At 41.9% G+C, this 18,238-nt stretch overlaps 1 protein-coding gene across 2 annotated transcripts in view; it reads left to right on the top strand.

Annotated features, from left to right (window-relative positions):
* The window catches only part of PRKG1 (protein kinase cGMP-dependent 1), a 1,992,201-nt gene that overhangs the window by 1,367,732 nt on the left and 606,231 nt on the right, over positions 1-18,238 (top strand). The window lies entirely within an intron of this gene.

The following is an 18,238-nucleotide window of genomic DNA, read 5'->3' as shown; positions in this document are numbered from 1 at the left end:
GAGGCAAAACCCTGAAAAATCGGGTCCTAAGAGTCTTTTGAAATGCCGAAGGGTCAAACATAGCTCTGTCATGCGTTCAAAATTGTGCCGCAAAAAATTGTGCCACTATCATTCCCTCATACACTTAGTAAACACTCAATCAGCACCTCTCTTCTCCATAAAGAAACATATCACCTTCTGTAGGTGAGCCCCATTAATAATTGGTCTCTCCTACTTAATAGAAATGTCCTATATTGGTGGGAGACATCCCTGATCCACACCAAGTAGCTAGAACATCAAAGGCAGATATTGGGTTGTTTGGGCATTGGGTGGTTTTCCCTTGATTCAGTAGCATAATTCTTGTAAATTCATAAAGTCAGGAATCCAGACAGTGTTAAACACTCCAAGGGAAGAGATTAGCGTTGCTCTAAGCTCTGTGATTGGAAAAAGTGAACTAGGTTTAGTAAATTGCAAAAATGTATGAGTATGCAATAAACACCAGTAAGCCCCTGTTCCAGCACCACGCCTTGTCGAACACGCTTTTGCTATGCAAGACTACTTACAAAAGGAGAACTGAGATCTGTGCTCAAGTAAATTGCACAGCAAACATCAATGCAAAAGACTTATTTGCAAACAACTTCCCCTAATCTTTTTCCTTGGCCTTAACATCCAATATTTACTGTCAGCTCTTATGGTAGTCACAGTACCTGTGGTGGTTGTCTAGTGCTTTGAGGGTGGTGCTCTATATAAATCCACATACAACACATAATAGACAATAGACAAATTAGACACCTCCACCTGGCCCAGCACATCTTCCTGTCATGATACATGCACTGGATGATCATATCTCCTGCCATAGGCAAAGAATGGCCACTGCTCAGGAAGTGGTCTGCATTGTGAGCCTCCCTCATGCTCTACAAATGGATTTTGGGTGGTACCCGACATGAAAGGAAACAGTCACAGACTGTCAAATTTCCAACAGGGATGGGACAGGCCTTATAAATTCAATCGCTTAATGCACTGACTCAGAACAAGGAAACCTTGTTTAACACCAGGAAATCTCCGCACTTGCCCATCGCGGGAACTGGAGTCGCTGTGATGGTGAGTGCATTCAGGAACTGCATCAACTCTTGTGGGGGGACACATGCCCCCCGCAATGTGAACTACCCTTGTTCTAGAAGGGCATGAAGGGTGCTCTGCTTAACAGGAACACACTAATATAGTGGGTCTTTATTTGGCATCCTGGAATGCTGTTTGCATAATAAAGAACCTTCGACTGATGTCCAGCAGACACCAAGGGCTGTATTACATAAAGGCGCATTTTCATTGTTTGGGCAGGATGCACCTTTTAAAAGATGCACCCTCACAATCAATGAAAATGTGCCCTATTACCATGAATGCGCTGCGACCCAGGCAGCCTCGAACTCTTGCTGCCCTAGGAGCAGTTCAATCAGGCGAAAAATGGAGCGGCTACTTTAAAGCTGCTCCGTGTTTTCACAGTGCAGGCGGCAACCCGCCTGCACTTTGAAGGGGGAGTCGCTGCACCCACTGCACCTGCCTGCAAGGGGATGTCTGGGGGGTCCGTAGTACCCCCTTTACCCCACGCAGAGGACAGTGCTCCTCCTGACAGCTTCTTTGCCTATGCGCCCGTATCTGTAATATGGCGCAGACGCAAAGGGATTCACTCATTTGCATGAGGCACACCCTGTTGAAAATGTGGGAACGCCCTCTGCAGATAGGGCTGCTGCTTTATGTGTTCCAACGCTATCGGTATTACAGAAGGGGCCGAACAAGTGTCTGCTTCCCCTTCTGTAATACCAAAGTGCCTGGGCGGGGGGCGCAAAGCATGTGAAAATGGCAGTTGTGCCCCCAACGTTAAAGCGTTATGGTACAAGTTACCACTGCTTTGTTTGGAATCTTTTGATTGTCATTGAACAAAAGTTTACACAGTGTTGTAAAAGATTCGATGGCTTATAGAACCAATGTACTAGAAGAAAACAATAAAAAAAACAAAAAGTATGCATTTATAAGGGATTACCTTTATTACTTTTTATTGGTATATTTTTCAAATTGTGTGTCAGTAAACAGTCTCAAATGGAGTCAACATTATTGTTGGGTCATAATATTTTATTACATTGTAAATGGTTTCCTGTTGTTGAATTAATTCGTGTTTTAGGAACTTTCCCTTATCATTAGTTCACTAGTAATCTCAAACGAATAAGTTACCTGATTGCTGTTTGTATTTAATCTTCAATTTGTATTCATTTGTTTTTTCACTCAATTGAATATATTGTCCATGCATGCACAATTGTTCATTAAACTTGGCATTTGCTCTCGCCTATAAAGCAGTTTAAGTCTGGCATGACTGTGGCATTCATTTTGTTAGAGTACCAGAGGCCACTTTGCATAAGACCACACCTGAGGAAATGTCACGTGTTTCAAGCATCAATGATCCCTGATTGAAACCTATTTGTTTTCAAACCTGCGATCCCCTATAGCTCGAGATCAATCCCAAATACAAGTGAATAAAGTATAAATAGTATGAGAATGGATCTAGCTTTTAGGTCCATGTGTTCAAATTAATTTAGAGTGGAGAGAACCTGTGGGGACATACAAAGCTTGCAATCTTTACGCTCCAATAGGACTTTCCCATTAAATTGTCTATTGTAATTTCGTACAGTTTACCCAGATTGAAAGTAAAGGCAGCAGGTGTAAGTCATTTTTAGAGAAAGAAACTCCCACACTGTGCACCCGCAGGTTGTCTGACACACCAACACAGCAGTGCCTTCCTTCATAAAGAATGCATTGTCCGTTCTGCACGGACAACATTGTAATTTCCAGGAAGCATTATCACTACCATGTTTGCTAAACCTTTCACCTGTATTCTTTCTACATATAATCCTCTCTGCTATAAAAACAAAACTTGTATTGAGCAACATAGCCACTTTCTATGTTTTATTGTACTAAGCTCTGTCTGTGAAAAGAAACACATATTTTTACAGTCGGTTGCCTTGTCGGTTGCCTTACCAAGGTGAAGGCTAATCGAAAGTTGCCTTTGACATCACATGTCTCATTCTGGCATTTAGATAGTACATCATAAAAAAAATATCTTGAAGTGATTGTAAGATGTTCAGAGCAGATGAAGAAACAGGGTTCTACCTCTTACAGAGAATGTTATGCTATGTTAACAATTTATAGAGCATTGTATACCCTGAGGGGTCTTGGTGCTAGCAAAAGGCTTGAGCACAACTGGATGAAGCCCGCATTAAAATGAATTATTAAAAACTAAATTTCAGCTCCTTTCTGAGGCAAGCAGGGAGGGAGCAGCCCTGATATGAGGTGGAAGTAGATTCTGAGTTTTGGTGGCCCCGGTAACAAACCTACTTCCTTCCCATTTCATCCTCTTGAATCTAGAGACCACTGCTTTGTTTGCCCTCATTGATCATAGATTTCTGCTGGGTTTATACCATTAGAATGCTTGTCTCAATAATTCAGTGCTGATATCATGCAAAGCCTTTTAGGCTATGCAGAGCACGTTGAATGTTATGTGGTTCCTGACTTTCAGCCAGTGAAGCCTTGGGATGAACTGAGCGACTGATTACAATTTGTGACAGTTTGCAAGGTTTGCAATTCTTTCAGATATTGTTCTTGCAAATTTAGGTACAGCCCATTGCAATTGTCAATTTTTAACAAAACTAGGGTTGTAATTACGGTTGTCTTAGCATCCGAGGAGATGAATGGGAGAATTTTCTTAATCATCCTCAAAGTGTAAAATGAGGATGAGACCACCAAATTGGTTTGATTACCAAAATTCTGCCTGCCATCAATCATGATTCCTAATTTCCTTGCTTTTTTTACTGGAATAGGGAGTGGTCCCATCCCCAGTGGGCAACAAAATGGGGTCCAAACTGGGGATTATTCTCAAAATGAATCACCTTGGTCTTTCCTGAGTTTAGCTTTAGGCAATGATTGCTCATCAAGATACTGATTACACGCATGCAGTCATGGGACTTAACACCGATGATGTTTACATTATTGAATGCTGACAACACAATTTGTATATCGTAAGCATAGGAGGTAAGGGAGAATCCAAAGGTTTGAATCAGCGATCCTAGCTCTGATACCTAAAGGTTGAACAATGTAGGGCTAGGGGAGGTCCCTTGCAGGTCCCCGTATGGAAGAGAAAAATGTTTAGAGGTGTATGAGTCCAAGGCAACAGTTTACTCTCTCCCTTCCAAGAACGAGCTCAGAATGGCCGGTGCCTTATTTGTAATCCCTAACGCCTCAAGACGGTTGATCAAAACAGTATGGTTGACCGTATGTGCAGGAAGTCTCTCTACTTCAGAATTCCAAGTATGAATATTTTCTGGTCATTAAATGAACCTCAGATAGGGGTTCTGCCCTTTGCACCTTTGCTAGAATCTGCTCTATATAAAAACTCCAATATATGAGTCTTTCCCCATACATGTATTTGACCTCATGCAAAGCTACTGCTTTTTTAATCTTTGCTAGAATCCTATCTACCTCAGAACTCCAAGATGTGAATCTTTTCTGTTACTGTTCTAAAATGCCATCATGAAACTGTAAAGTTAAACTGCAAAAGTGGCAGCTGATGCATCACAATGTATGGGCAGACATGTGCACACATCGTGGCCACCTTAAAATGGTCTGAATTATAAAACTTTTGACAGATATAACCATAATACGGAAAATAAAGAGATATTTAACGATATGTCCATGAGACTGTACTTATTGCAAACATCTCAAGTTTTTTAAAGCAGTTAGTAAATTTAATGTTAGAATATTAAAATTAATGTTATGGTCTGGAAAATAAATAAAAGATAATGATGCCTGAAAAATAAAGCGGAAGTGGTGAGTTAGTGATTTAGGGAAGAACAAAGACTGCTTTCTGTTGTACAAGAGGATTTTAGAGCATTTTGAATGATTTTAAATGAAGTAGACTATCACTGCAAATGTCGAAAATAAAGTGATGTATAGCATAAATCTTGTGAGATATTTATAAATCCATGCTGATTTTACAAATAAATCATAAATGAGTCAGTTACTTACTGGTAATCTTCAATACTCTGCATCCCCCTTTTCTCATACCAATACTAACTTCTATGAGGTTTCCAACCTCTACCCAAGCGTCACATGACCTAGCTGGAACCAATGGAAGTTTCAAAGAAAAAATAAACCAAAATAAAAAATCCCCCCACCCTCCAGCATGCTCCCACCATACTTGTGTAAAGAGGGTCAGAGAGGTTCACAGCCCAAAACTCTTCCTGTACATCCCCAGGCTACAAAAAGGAGATTCAGGTTGTGCAATATGTACTGGGAGTGTAAGGTCGAAAGTATTGGTATGAGAAAAAGGGTATTCAGGGTAATGATGATTACCAGGAAGTGGTTGAATCATTACCCCCTCAACCCATTTTCACGTACCATTGCTTACTTCTATGAGAATATACCATAGCTGCAGAAGAGCAACCTGGATCCCAATAAACCAAGCAAACTCTTACTGTATGCAAACAAGATCTGTTTAGTGTAAACTAAAAAGATGAACAAACTGTTCCAGACATAGCAGTAACCAAAACTCTAGTGCCAAAGTCCAAGAAATCCACACTTCCCACTACCAGCTTGTAATGGGAGACAAAAGTAGATGGAGTCACCAAAGTGACCACTTTACAAATGCCCAAGACCTCAGCCTCAGTCCATGAGGCGGTCATTCCCTGGGTGGATCTTCCCTGAATTCCACCCGACGACTGCACATCTTGTGAAGAATAGGCAATAGAAAGCAATGATCTAATCCATCTACTCAAAGTAGGAGTAGACATATTCTGCCCATGACAGAGAATAGCAACATTGAAAAACAAATTCTTGCATTGCATGAAATCCAGCATTCTGGAAAAATAGATTCTCACCGCCCTCAACACATCCAAGGTGTGTCAGGCCTCTTCCTCAGGAGTGGAGGGTGCTGGAAAGAAAGAGGACAATGTTATTTCTGGTATTGATGAAAGAGAGAAACAACCTTAGGGAGAAAACCAGGACGTAATTTAAGAACTAGTCTATCAGAAAAAATTCTTAAATTAGGAGACCTGATAGATAATGACTCCAATTCACTTTCAAAGACAATTGCTTCAAATCCGCACTCTCTAAGGCTTCAGTTTTTTAAAGTTGATTATCAATCTGAAATTTCCTGATACCTTCTGGACCAGGAAAACTGTGGAATAGAAACAGTGTTATTGCAGTTTTCTGCCCCAGCCCTTCAGTCTCCTGATTAGGGGCTGACTTTTTATACACATCCCCTAGGAGTAAAGAATGAACTCGCCCGAAAGGAGAGGAATACTTGCAAAGTCAAAGGCATATATTCTTTCTATAATTCATAAAAAACCATGTATCGAAAACATCTTGCCGCTTCTGGAGAAAAAACAGAAAGGCGTCCTTCCACTGGAAGCTCGGCATAGTTAGCAACGCTACCTGAGTTTTGCAGGAGGCAGAGGCTGAGACTTGGAACTCTGCTTATTCTGAAAAGTTTGAGATTGTGTGTTTCTCCCCTGAAACTGGAAATTAAGTCACTGCTGACGTCTTCTTCTAGGTGTCTTACAAGACAGGTCTATCTTTGAAGGAAATCTAAAGAACTGGGCATGCTTCTGATTTTTAAAAGCTTTATGAAGTATATCATGCAATTGGTTACCAAACAACTCACTTCCAATAAATTGCATGGGAAGTAATCCAGCTTTTTGAACACTGTCAGCCTTCCAGTTTGAACATTCTAAGCCATCCTGAATGGCAGAAGTTGCAGATTGGAAGTCTTTGACAAGAGACTGAGAGGCATAAACAGCATAAACGGCAACACACAAAGCCACATTCAATCCTGAAAAGCTTTTCTTCAAAGAAACCTCTAGCTTATGATCCAAAAAGTCTGAAACAGGAACTTTCTCAGTTGTACAACAAGAACGTCCTGATAAATTAGCCAGCATAAGGTCAATTTTAGGAGATGCTGGAATCTCCACATCAACCTTTGCTAAGGGATAAAGCAGAGAGAAACCTTTGGGGAGGTCTGCCTTTTCTGGATTCTTTCCTTTCCTCATTAGAAGATCCAAACTTTCCTTGTTGACAGCCAGGCATGCTGGAGGGCGAAACTGTAACAATTGAAATAAATCAGAGCTAGTAGTGGCTATCTCATGCTCCATTGGAATATTAAGATTATCTCCAAGGTATCTGACAAGGGTTAAAAGATCAGATGTTTGAAAATCTTAGTCTTGGGAGCAGTCACAGACCTGAATATTCATGAGAAGGCCATGAAAAACAGAAGAAGGATAAGAAGACATGGGAGAAGAAGGAGAATAATTAGAGCCGGCATTATCCCTTGATTTACGAAGATCTGCTGACAAGGAAGCATTTAAAAGCTGCATTAGACCTTCAGAAAATTCCCCAGAAACAATCAATCAATTAAGCAGTATTTATAGAGCACGTCATGTCACCCGCAAAGGTATCCAGGTGATTGCTTCAGGTCTCAATAGAAGATCAAGGTTTTTCTGAAGTCGGTCAAAGAGGTCTAGGTGCAGAGGGGGAGGGTGTTCTAGGCTATGGCGGCGCGATGGGAGAAGAAGCGTCCTCCGGTGCGGAAGTGGAGTATGCGAGGCGTGGGTCAGAAGCTTGAAATGGTATCTCTTCTGGACCGAAAGCCTGTGGAGGTCTTTCAGGTGCTGAGTGATGTGGATTTTCTTGGACAGGTTGAGGATAAGTCTGGCAGCTGTGTTCTGGATTGTCTGAAGTCTTTGCTTGAGATCAGCGGCAGTGCCTGCATAGAGTGTGTTGCCGTAGTTCAGCCGGCTGGTGATGAGGGCATGCGTTACTGTCTTCCTGGTGCTGATAGGGAGACACTTGAAAATATGGTGGAGCATGCAGAGTTTGTGGAAGCAGGCTGAGGAGACAGTGTTGACTAGACGTTTCATGGATAGTTCACTGTCTAGGATGATGATGAGGTTGTGGCCATGGACTTTAGGCATGGGGGTAGGTTTGATCTCCGACAGCCACCAAGAGTCATTCGAGAGGGTGGAGTGTTTGCCAAACATGAGAAACAGCAACAGAGATATCCTCATCCTACTTACGCCTCTTTTCATCAACTTGATCATCTCTGGAACAAGGATGCCTTTTGGCCAGCTGCTTCATATGCTCCATAGTGAATGATCTGATGAAATGGCAGAGGGTACTCTATTTATAGGCAACACTAGGACCCCTGTTCATCTAACCCAGGAGAAAAAGAAGAAGAAAAACAAAAGTTCCCCAATAATGTTTTCATTTAATCAAAGGAAAAATATATGTAGATATATATTTCTCAGATCATTTACTGATAATAAACCAATAACCAACTTGAAATTTAGTCGCCCAATATTTCCACTAGAGGTGGCTAGACACAAGCCTACTCTGTGAGCAACAGAGGCAACAGATAGTCAGCTGCCATCCTGGGCGAAGAGGCTCATATGTTACGCTGGAAAAGCTAGATGCCCTGGATACATGAGAAGGATTGCAGTGCAGCAGAACACGGTCGCCTAGAAATGGCATCACAAAGGTAACGTGCTGACAGCTGCGATACCTAGGGAGCTGTAGCACTGCATGCACCCGCATAGCCCGGCAGCTCCAAATGGACAACCAGGCTCTCTAGACCACTAGAATGCAGCGCCCGACACACTTTCCAAGCAGCAGCAACGCTCCTGCCCGCATGGCTCGGCAGCCTAGAGGCCGATCTCTTGTGATTTACGGCTTCAGGAAAACTATCCCCTAGAGGCACCGGTAGGGGCTAGAAACCATTGGTTAATTCATTTCAAAGGTTCCGCCTTTAATTTAAAAAATAGAAGTAACAGGAGCATGGGCTCAACCAACTGCACCCTTAAACTACAGTATCCCACTTCTCAGAAGTAAAATAAACGGAGGTCTGGAACCTTGTTCCCCAAGAGGCCCCGCCTTCCAGGGCTTACCTGCAAAGGGTTCTTACAGGCTCCAAAAGTTCATTGTGGTACTGAAAGAAAGAATCAAGAAGTGGTTTGGGCTACGATTCTCTTTGTCACCAGTATGGTGGGAGGTGCTTGGAGAGAGAAAGGGGGGGGGGGGGTGGTATTTTTGGATTGGTTCCAGTCAGGTTATGTGGTGCCTGGGTATAGGTTGGTCGCCTCATAGAAGTTAATAGTGGTAGGAGAAATGGGTTGAGGAGATAATTATTTTTTTGAAACAACACTTACCAATGCCTATTTACTAGCTCGAACAAAAACCTGTGCATACTGAGAAGAGTCCATTGTTTCATGACTATGCAAACACCTGTCCCTATTTTGTATTACCTTTGCCTGTCCCATTTTATTGAGGCCAGGGCTGCTTATTTAGATTTGTAAGGATGCACTGTGACTTCTATCTGTATTTTATTCAAGAAATATGTGAGCTCTCGCAAGCGCAGTACATATTTTGCACTTTAAATCCCGGTGTATGTAGTTGACATAAAGTAAATCTAAAAAGCACATGTAAAAAGCTTTTTACAATTACATAGAAAAATCTTATTTATACATTGGAGTGGGAGATTCTTCACCTCAGATACAGTTTTTCCATGGACATTTGACATTTCCAAAGGACTGGTTGGCGAATTAATCCTGCTAACTTTAAGTGCAAGAAACTTATTGCATCCCAGTGATGTAATTTGCAGATGACAAGCTGAAGACACTTTTAGTTACTGTCAGAAACCGAGCGTGCAGCCTGCTAATCGTGTAGAACCGACGCTTGCAATGAGAGTGCCAGCTTCTGTCCACATGAGTTTATCAATTTAAAAGAAGCTCAGCATTTTATCTGGTTGCTATGGTAAATATACATTCGAGAAATTGACAGGGAAAAGGCTATTAGGTGTTAACATCTTTACAATTTCAAGGCCTTAATTTTGCAATCAAGGTATGCAACTGCAGAGCTAACACGAAATAGGGGCAAATGTGTCAAGCGTAAGCACTTATGCACCCCCCTCGCCACAAGCCTTAGCAGGCAGAAGTGTTCAGCTCTGATAGGTCTGATAAATATTGGTCTCGAGCGAGCTTTTCCCTCCCTTAGCTAAAGCCACCAGAAAGGCTGCACTTATGGATTTCCTCCATTCACACTGTGGTGGAAGAAGTGGTACCAAATAGCATTTCTTTACGTGTGCTGTAGAAAAGATATTCACTGTGTGAATGTACATATTACTAAGCTCCCTGCATCCTTTAAGGATGAGTGTTTGTTTGTTTCCAACAAAATTGAGAAGAATGTGATCTGAAGGATGTGTCACTGAAGTGGTTGGATAAGTGAGTAAACGTGTGAGTGTGAATAAGTGTGTGAGCATGTAAGCAAGCAAATAAGTGACGAAAACAGCCCCTTGCAGCTCGAAAAAACGTCTCTCAAAGATGTTCAATGGGGATATGTCTCATAGTTTGGGGCCTCTCAACTAGGTATAGTGTATATTTTTGGGATGCTGCCCTTACAGTTTCATCCCAGACCTCCAAGCATAATGGAGCAATGGATGTATGGTCCCCTACTGAGCAACTAATTTGCTTCCATGAGTTATGCAGCCATGGTGATGGTATCTTCTGGTGTCAACAGACAGGGTGAATCCTAAAAACACACAGATATTGTCCTCATCCTTTGGAAGAGGGATGAAGGTTATTATGACAGAAAAGTGTTTTGATTTGCAATCATAGATAGATTTAAGAGCATCTATGGCAATGATGCCACATCAACCAGACACAAGGATTGTTCCTAAACAGGACTATTCTGTACATATACCCCTTACTACCTCTGGTTGATCTTTAAATATATAGTTTGATACGGCCACAAACAACCTTCGTCCGTTTAGCGTGCACCACCTTCAGCAAAGGATGGTGACATTCTGCCAACTAGCTTAAAGGGCCCTAAGACTATCAGATGGTTAGCAATTTTTAGCAAGTGCCCCTTGGACTGGTAGAAGAGTAAGATAGGGAGTACTCTTACTGAGGTGAATCACAGTCAAATGGAAACTAGATGGCGCATCCGGTCTGGTGCTTAATGGGTACACTGATGACCCTTCCAAAGATGGAGGCATACACCAATGACCCTCACGGGTGAGTAGTGCGCTATATAAATGTACTGATTGATTGAATGGCCCCAGCAACCCTAGGACTCGAGGGAGAATGCCACGTGCCATTACCTACTTCTAGCCATTGATTTGTCACAGGCTGCAACATTTTCTCCACTAGGAAATAGTGTTTGCCAATAGAAAAGCATTGCTACTCACATTGGAGTTTGCATTTGAAATTACCCATAAATGCTGGCTTCTGGACATGATTTGTAGGCAGAAACAGTGCATTTTGCTTGATGCTGGATCTTCGTTCACAAGGATTCCAAAGAAAATAGATTTGGATGTAGATACCACTAGGGTGTCTTCCTGCCCAATTTTCTACATACCAAGGCCCCGCTTAATAAACTACTTTGCATATAGCACCAATTCGATTTTTATTCTCCGCCATGATACATTCTTGAGTTTTGTCCATTTTTGCAGCCTTGTGTTGCTTCAGACAGATCCTCTCATGTTGGATGCCCTGAGTGCGTGCACGGTGGGGAATTCCACGAGCACTATATGGTGGCACAACATGCTGGAAGTTCATGTTCATTTTAGTGCTATGATAACCTTTGCAGGAATTCTGGGTATTCGAGCCCTCATGGCACAAGTAACATGCAACACAACACCGTAATAAGGTCCAAATCTTTCCTAACCTCTCACCTGTGCCATTTTTATCCGAACGTGGGGGCATATTATCAAGCCAGGGGATAAAGTTATCGTCCTTCACATCTAACATGGGCTTCAATTGGAATTCCATAGAGCATATTATCAAGCCCATTATTGCCGTTTTAGCGGCAGTTTTCTGCCGCTAAAGCGGCGATAATTTTATCGCCTGGCTTGATAAAATGCCCCTTGTTTTTCTGGAAACATATTAGAAGCCATATTAAACTGTAAAGAGTGACATTCAATGACATTCAACATACATATGGTCAGTCAGGCAAAAGAAAAGAATGTAAAATTAGCGCTCGTGTTAAAGCGGCCGAGCTAAAGCACGAATTGCGTGTGTACAGCACGTCGGCAGTCAAGTGCGCACAACTTCCGGTCCATCAGTTCCATTTATGCACGCGTTGTTACTTTAAGCTCCGCTTGCTGTCAGCGCACGGGTTCGTATTTTGGGAAACTTCACATTTGCAAGCTGCTGACGGCAGTGCAAAAGAATGGGTTTTTCAAAACCACAAGGCATGGCGTTGCCAGCCAGTCCATCACCCAAGCAGAACTGAAATGAAGCTCAACGCCCGCGATGTGCCACCGCGAGAGAGCTGTCATTGGCTAACGGCTCTCTCGGAGATCCATTCATCTCCTTTACTGCCAGATAATGCTGATTGTTTTAGATGGCATGGAACAACAGGACACTCAGTGCCCAGCTCAGCTAATCACTTCCTAGGCTGCATATTTCAGAGATACTCTGCAGTTGTCAGATCCGTTGTGCAGAAATATCTGTTCTGAGAGGCAGTGGAGTGTCGGGCTCATGAGCAGAGTTACAGCAGGAGAAGCCTGCTGGGGCCTCACAAGGAATGCTTGACTGAGCCTGGAAGAAAACAGCTATTGATCGGGAAAGGCTCTCTGACACTGCAGAAGGAGTAGGAACTGGCCCAGTGTTTTCATTGTATAAGTTTCCATTTATTTCTGCGTTTATTTACTCATTTATTAGCAACATTTACGTATTGCGCTGGCCCAGGAGGCACTTATAGCAGAAGCGAATGGATGAACCTAGAGAGGTGCCAGGAGTAGCGGTGTAAGTAGAAGGCACAAAACCAGGGTGACCAGATTTTGAGAACTCAGGACAGACCAGACATAGAGTAGGACTAAAGACTGACAATTGTCAAGATATGTATGTATGTGTATATATATATTCACTGAAAAAACCATAGGTTTCAGGGGCGTTATAGTTAGCTGGACATTTCCCTCGTACAAAACCCTAGAAATTCCCCTGTTATAGTTAGTTCAGCTAACTATAACTCGCGCCCCCGCAATGCACTGCTGATGACGTCACATATTACATCACTGATTACATAGTCAGTGACATCACTGATGACATCTCAAATGACATCACTGATGACATCACTGATGCCATCATCCATTGAGTATGTGTTTCTGAACAGTTTTAATATGTTTAATATATATAGGGAAAGGCCTGTTGAAGAATAAGTGGGTGTACAAGTGTGTGATGGATGATTTTCTAGGTGCGTAACTGACTCTATAAGTGAGTCATTAAATGTATCTTACTGCAGACTAGTGACTAAACTGTGTGAATGTCTGTATGTGTCTGTGTGTTGGTGTATAAGTGGCTGCATGGTTTTGTGAATAGCTATATGAGTGTCTATATGGGTTATTGATTGGTTGTCTGAGTATCTGTATGGGTGCCTGAGTGTTTGTGTGGGTAGGGTGTGTGTGACTGTGACTAGATGTGTGAGTGGGTGATTCACTGGGTGCATGGTTTTAAAAGTGCATCTGTGATGGACTGTATGGTTGGGTGAGTGTATGTATGGGTGTGTTAGTGATTGAATGTATATCTCAGTTATACATGTGTCACTAACTACATATGTGAAACGCAGTGTATATATGTGTAAGAGTATATAACTATCTATATGTGAGAGTGTGTGATTTTGGGAGTGGCTGTATGCGCCATAGTGCAAGGATATCTGTGTCCTGTGCTGTTTGTTTTTTCTGCAGGAAGACACAGAATTTGTTAGTATTTTTATGAGTAAGTGAACTTGAGTGTGTTTAACCTCTTCAGTGCCCATGACGAGATAGTCTCGTCATGGAGCACGGTTGCGCTCTGCCCATGACAAGACTATCTCGTCATGAACCCCACCCACTAGTGCAACGCCCGGCACAGGAGGGGGAAAGGGCGTGGCACTGAAGGGGTTAACTGTATAGGTGAGTAAATTGGACTGTGATTAATTATTTGCATGACTGACTAGATGTGTCAGTACCTCAATGGATGATTGGCGGTGTGTGAGTGTCTATATAGGTGTATAAATGCACAGAGTGACTGTAAGTATGAGTGACTGTAGAGGTGAGTGAGTGGACATGTATGTAGACCTAAAAGTCAATGAGTGGGTGAGTAGTTATTGGTATTGGAGTATCTATGGTTGTCAAAATGGCCGTCTGAAATTTTGAGTCAGTGTATCAAAGGTTATATTAGGGTGTGAGAAGATGCACTAATTTATCACATGGATGATGTCATCAGTGATGTCATTTGAGATCTCATCAGTGATGTCATCAGTGATGTCACTGACCATGTCATGAGTGATGTAATATGTGACGTCATCAGCAGTGCATTGCGGGGGCGCGAGTTATAGTTAGCTGAACTAACTATAACAGGGGAATTTCTAGGGTTTTGTACGAGGGAAATGTCCAGATAACTATAACGCCCCTGAAACCTATGGTTTTTTCAGTGAATTTCTAAGGTTTTTTAAATGCCAATTCCTAACTATAACGTGCCTGAAACCTATGGTTTTTTCAGTGAATTTCAAAGGTTTTTTAAATGCCAATTCCTAACTATAACGTGCATGAAACCTATGGTTTTTTTAGTGAATTTCAAAGGTTTTTTAAATGCTAATTCCTATCTATAACTTATCTCTGAAGATATCATGTTTAATGATTTTGATTGGATTTCTATATTTTTCAAATTCAGTGTGTCATTTCATTAATTACATTTTTTTAAAAATACTTTTTTATCACCATTTTTAAATGTATTTTTTCAATTAATTCTTTTAAAAATTAAAAAATATTATTTGAACTTAATGGGTATTTCAAACATATTTTTTTTATATTTTTCAAAATATTTTTTTAACTATATGTGCAAAACTTTATTTTATATATTTTTTTCCATGTTTTTGGATCTGCGCACCCTAAGCGCACCGTTCTTGATCCCTACGCGATAGCATCCGCGCATAGTATGCGTCAGGTACGTGGTTAGTGCGTGATTCCAATGCGACCGGTACGCGACTCCCAGCCTATACGCAACATGTTCGATGTACGTAACGCGACGTTTACGAGCTTCCGCAATGCGTCATCTGCGTCTATGACGCGGTGGGTGCGCGGATCCCGCGAAGTATTTAACATTTTAAAAAACATATTTATGTATTTCATGTGAATATTAATTGAAGAGAAACTCTAAACTAGTCTTAAAAGTAATATATTTTGACATCTAATCCTATATTTCTTTTTAATTCAATTTCGCGGATGCGCGCTGGGTGCGTGCTGCGTACGCGCAGGGTGCGCGGATCCCATGTGACCTGCAAAAAAAGAGATTTGATTGGTTCATTACACTTCCTGTTCTAACTACTGAAAGACCCCACCCATTTCAATCATTCTTCTTTGAGCTTCTATGGAGAACCACCTCTTTGGAGAGAAGATTTTTTAGACTAAGTTTACACTTAGCTCTAACTTTACTCAACCAAAAATGGCTTCAGGGCAGCAGGCATCACCTGCATCACCTCATACTTCTGAGGATGAATTTTTGCCGGAGTTACCACGCAAAGAACGTTTCTCTTCAGTGGTGTGGAATTTTTTTACTTTTCCCGAGGGGCAGAATAAGACCAATGCCACCTTGGTCACATGTAAGATTTGCAAAAGAGTCCTATCGAGAGGGGATCCTAACAAGAAATACTCTTGCGGCACGGCAAGTATGATGAAGCACATGAGGACCCTTCATCCAAACAATCTTGCAAAAGAGGAGTGCCGACGGATGAGAAACACTCCTGCTCCTGCGCCATTCACCTCATCGCAGCCGAGCACATCAAGAGTGCATCCATCAGACCAAACCTTGGACATCCGTCCTCAATTTCAATTTTTAAAAGTGCTCTGCACTAAGTGCAATAAGACTTTGTGCTATGGCGAGCAGTCGATTGATCTGATCTGCCGCCGCCAAGAAAGTCACATTTGCTAGTTTGTTTTTAGTTTTTTTTATTGTTCCCTGAAGTTCATTGTTTGGTTTCTCCTGTTTTTTTTTGTTTTTGTTTTTTTTCAGAAAAACCAAAAAAATCACAAATTTGTTAGAAAAACCCCCCAAAAATATAAAAGAAGAAAGAAGAAAAAAAAAAGTTCTTGTAAGAACTAACTTTCCTGGTTTAAAAAAAGAGCTACATTTCTTTGTTAGTGTGTGAAAGTTTAGATGAATGTATGTGTAGCACGTAATGACTGAATGAATGCATTAGTAGCGTATGGTGAATGTATAAGTGCCGAACTATAAGGAAGTGCTGCAGCATCACACAGTAACCTTTTTAACTGCAGTGTGCTGTAGTACTTCCGAAGCACAGGGATGCAACATATGTACATAAATATGTTGCAAATCTATGCTTCTGTCTGCACGGCTGCTTAAACTGCAGCCATGTGGTGAAACAGGCACCCTTGCACCATAGTGCAAGGATATCTGTGTCATGTGCTGTTTGTTTTTCTACAGGAAGACACACCTTCCTGCACAAAAACAATGAGAAAATGCATTTTTCTCCTTCAATGTATGCTGAACATTTCAGCATGCATTGAAGATATAAAAATGTGGAGAAATTAAAACAATTCTCCTTGTTGTGCTTTCCTCCACCAATTTTAGAATGGTGCAGCATTCACACACATCGAGATTTATGATTTCTGATAAATCTAGACATGTGTCTTGTTCTATGAGCATTAAGTGCAATCATGCACAACAACACTTATAGAACACCCTTTCAGCACAAAGTGGTCTAAAAACAAAACACTTAAGCTTAATCTTTATCTCCCAACAATTTCATTTTTTTCCCCTTGGATACGTGAACCCACCACGAGAGGATCCGTGCATCCAACGAGATGCGCGCACCATGCGCGCATTTCGCCGGTTTAAAAAAAAAAAAAGCGGGGCCCCAGGGTTCCTTCTGGGACCCCCTATGCACCTCTAGAGGGTCAGAGTATTTCCACTCTGCCCCCTTTATATGTTTTACACACTTATTCCCCTTGCTTCTTCAGCCTCGCTTCTACCGAGGCAGAAAATGGCCGGCAACAGTTCCTGGTTTCGAATGTAGAGAGACACTCGACAGCCAATTAGCATTCAGCGCGCGATCGGGAGGGTGCGCGCTCGGTTCGGGGAGGGTGCGCGTACGGTGCATGTACGGTCCGCGGATCCTCTGCGGCCATAGATATCACTAACTTTTTTACCCTACTGAACAGATTCACACCATTTATGCAAAAGGCACGAGTCTGAACTGAGGACTACCTCTTTGCCAAATTTGGTGTCATTCCGTTCAGCGGCTCAGGCTGTAGCTGCGACAACAGATCCTATGGGAAATTGCATGGGGAAAATGCGTTTTGGGACCCCCCTTTTTTCTCGGCCCCCGCTTGACGAATCACCACAAAACTTTCAGGGTAGGAGCGGAGTGGAGCTTCCCAAAAGTTTGGAAACTTTCGCGAGGATTCGTCAACTGGCGCCAGACTTATTGGGAATAGAATGTTGCCGATTTCCTATGGAAAATAGGTCCTAACTATATCTATCTACTGGCGACCGCCAGTAGATAATATCTGAAATGCGTAGATGTTAAACTTCGTCTTAATAAAATAGACTGAGTGTCAAAATTCACCCTGGAGTGCCGGATGATCATTTCAGAGAAAGAAGTGTAATCTTATAATGGCTATATATATTACCTACTGGCAGTCGCCAGTAGGTAGTTATAGTTAGGACCTATTTTCCATAGGAAATCCGCAACATTCTATTTGGAATAACGTTGGCGTCGATTGATGAATCTTCGCGAAATTTGCAAAACTTTTGGCCAGCTCCGGTCCGCTCCTATCCTGAAAATTTCACGGTGATTCGTCAAGCAGGGGCCGAGAAAAAAGGGGGGTCCCAAAACGCGTTTTCCCCATGCATTTTCCCGTAGGACCTGTTGACGCAGCTACAGCCCGAAGTGCTGAATGGAATTACACCAAATTTGGCAAAGAGGTAGTCCTCAGTTCAGACTCATGCCTTTTGCTTAAATGGTGTAAATCCGTTCAGTAGTTCCTGAGAAAATCAAAAGTAAAATCACATATATATCTGGGCAGAGCCTAACCACACATCTCATCGTGAGATCTGATTGGCTGTCAGCACTTCATCCAAGAAGTGTTGGCAGCCATCTTGTGACCAATATACATGATAGCACCTCATTAAAAAGCCTTGCAGTTAATAGAAGGTTTTAAGACTTT

This window comes from Triturus cristatus, chromosome 1_2 (assembly GCF_964204655.1).
Source record: "Triturus cristatus chromosome 1_2, aTriCri1.1, whole genome shotgun sequence".
In the NCBI taxonomy this organism is placed as follows: Eukaryota; Metazoa; Chordata; class Amphibia; order Caudata; family Salamandridae; genus Triturus; species Triturus cristatus.
The sequence above is the reverse complement of the archived record's forward strand: the minus strand, read 5'-3'. Positions and strand labels throughout refer to the sequence as shown.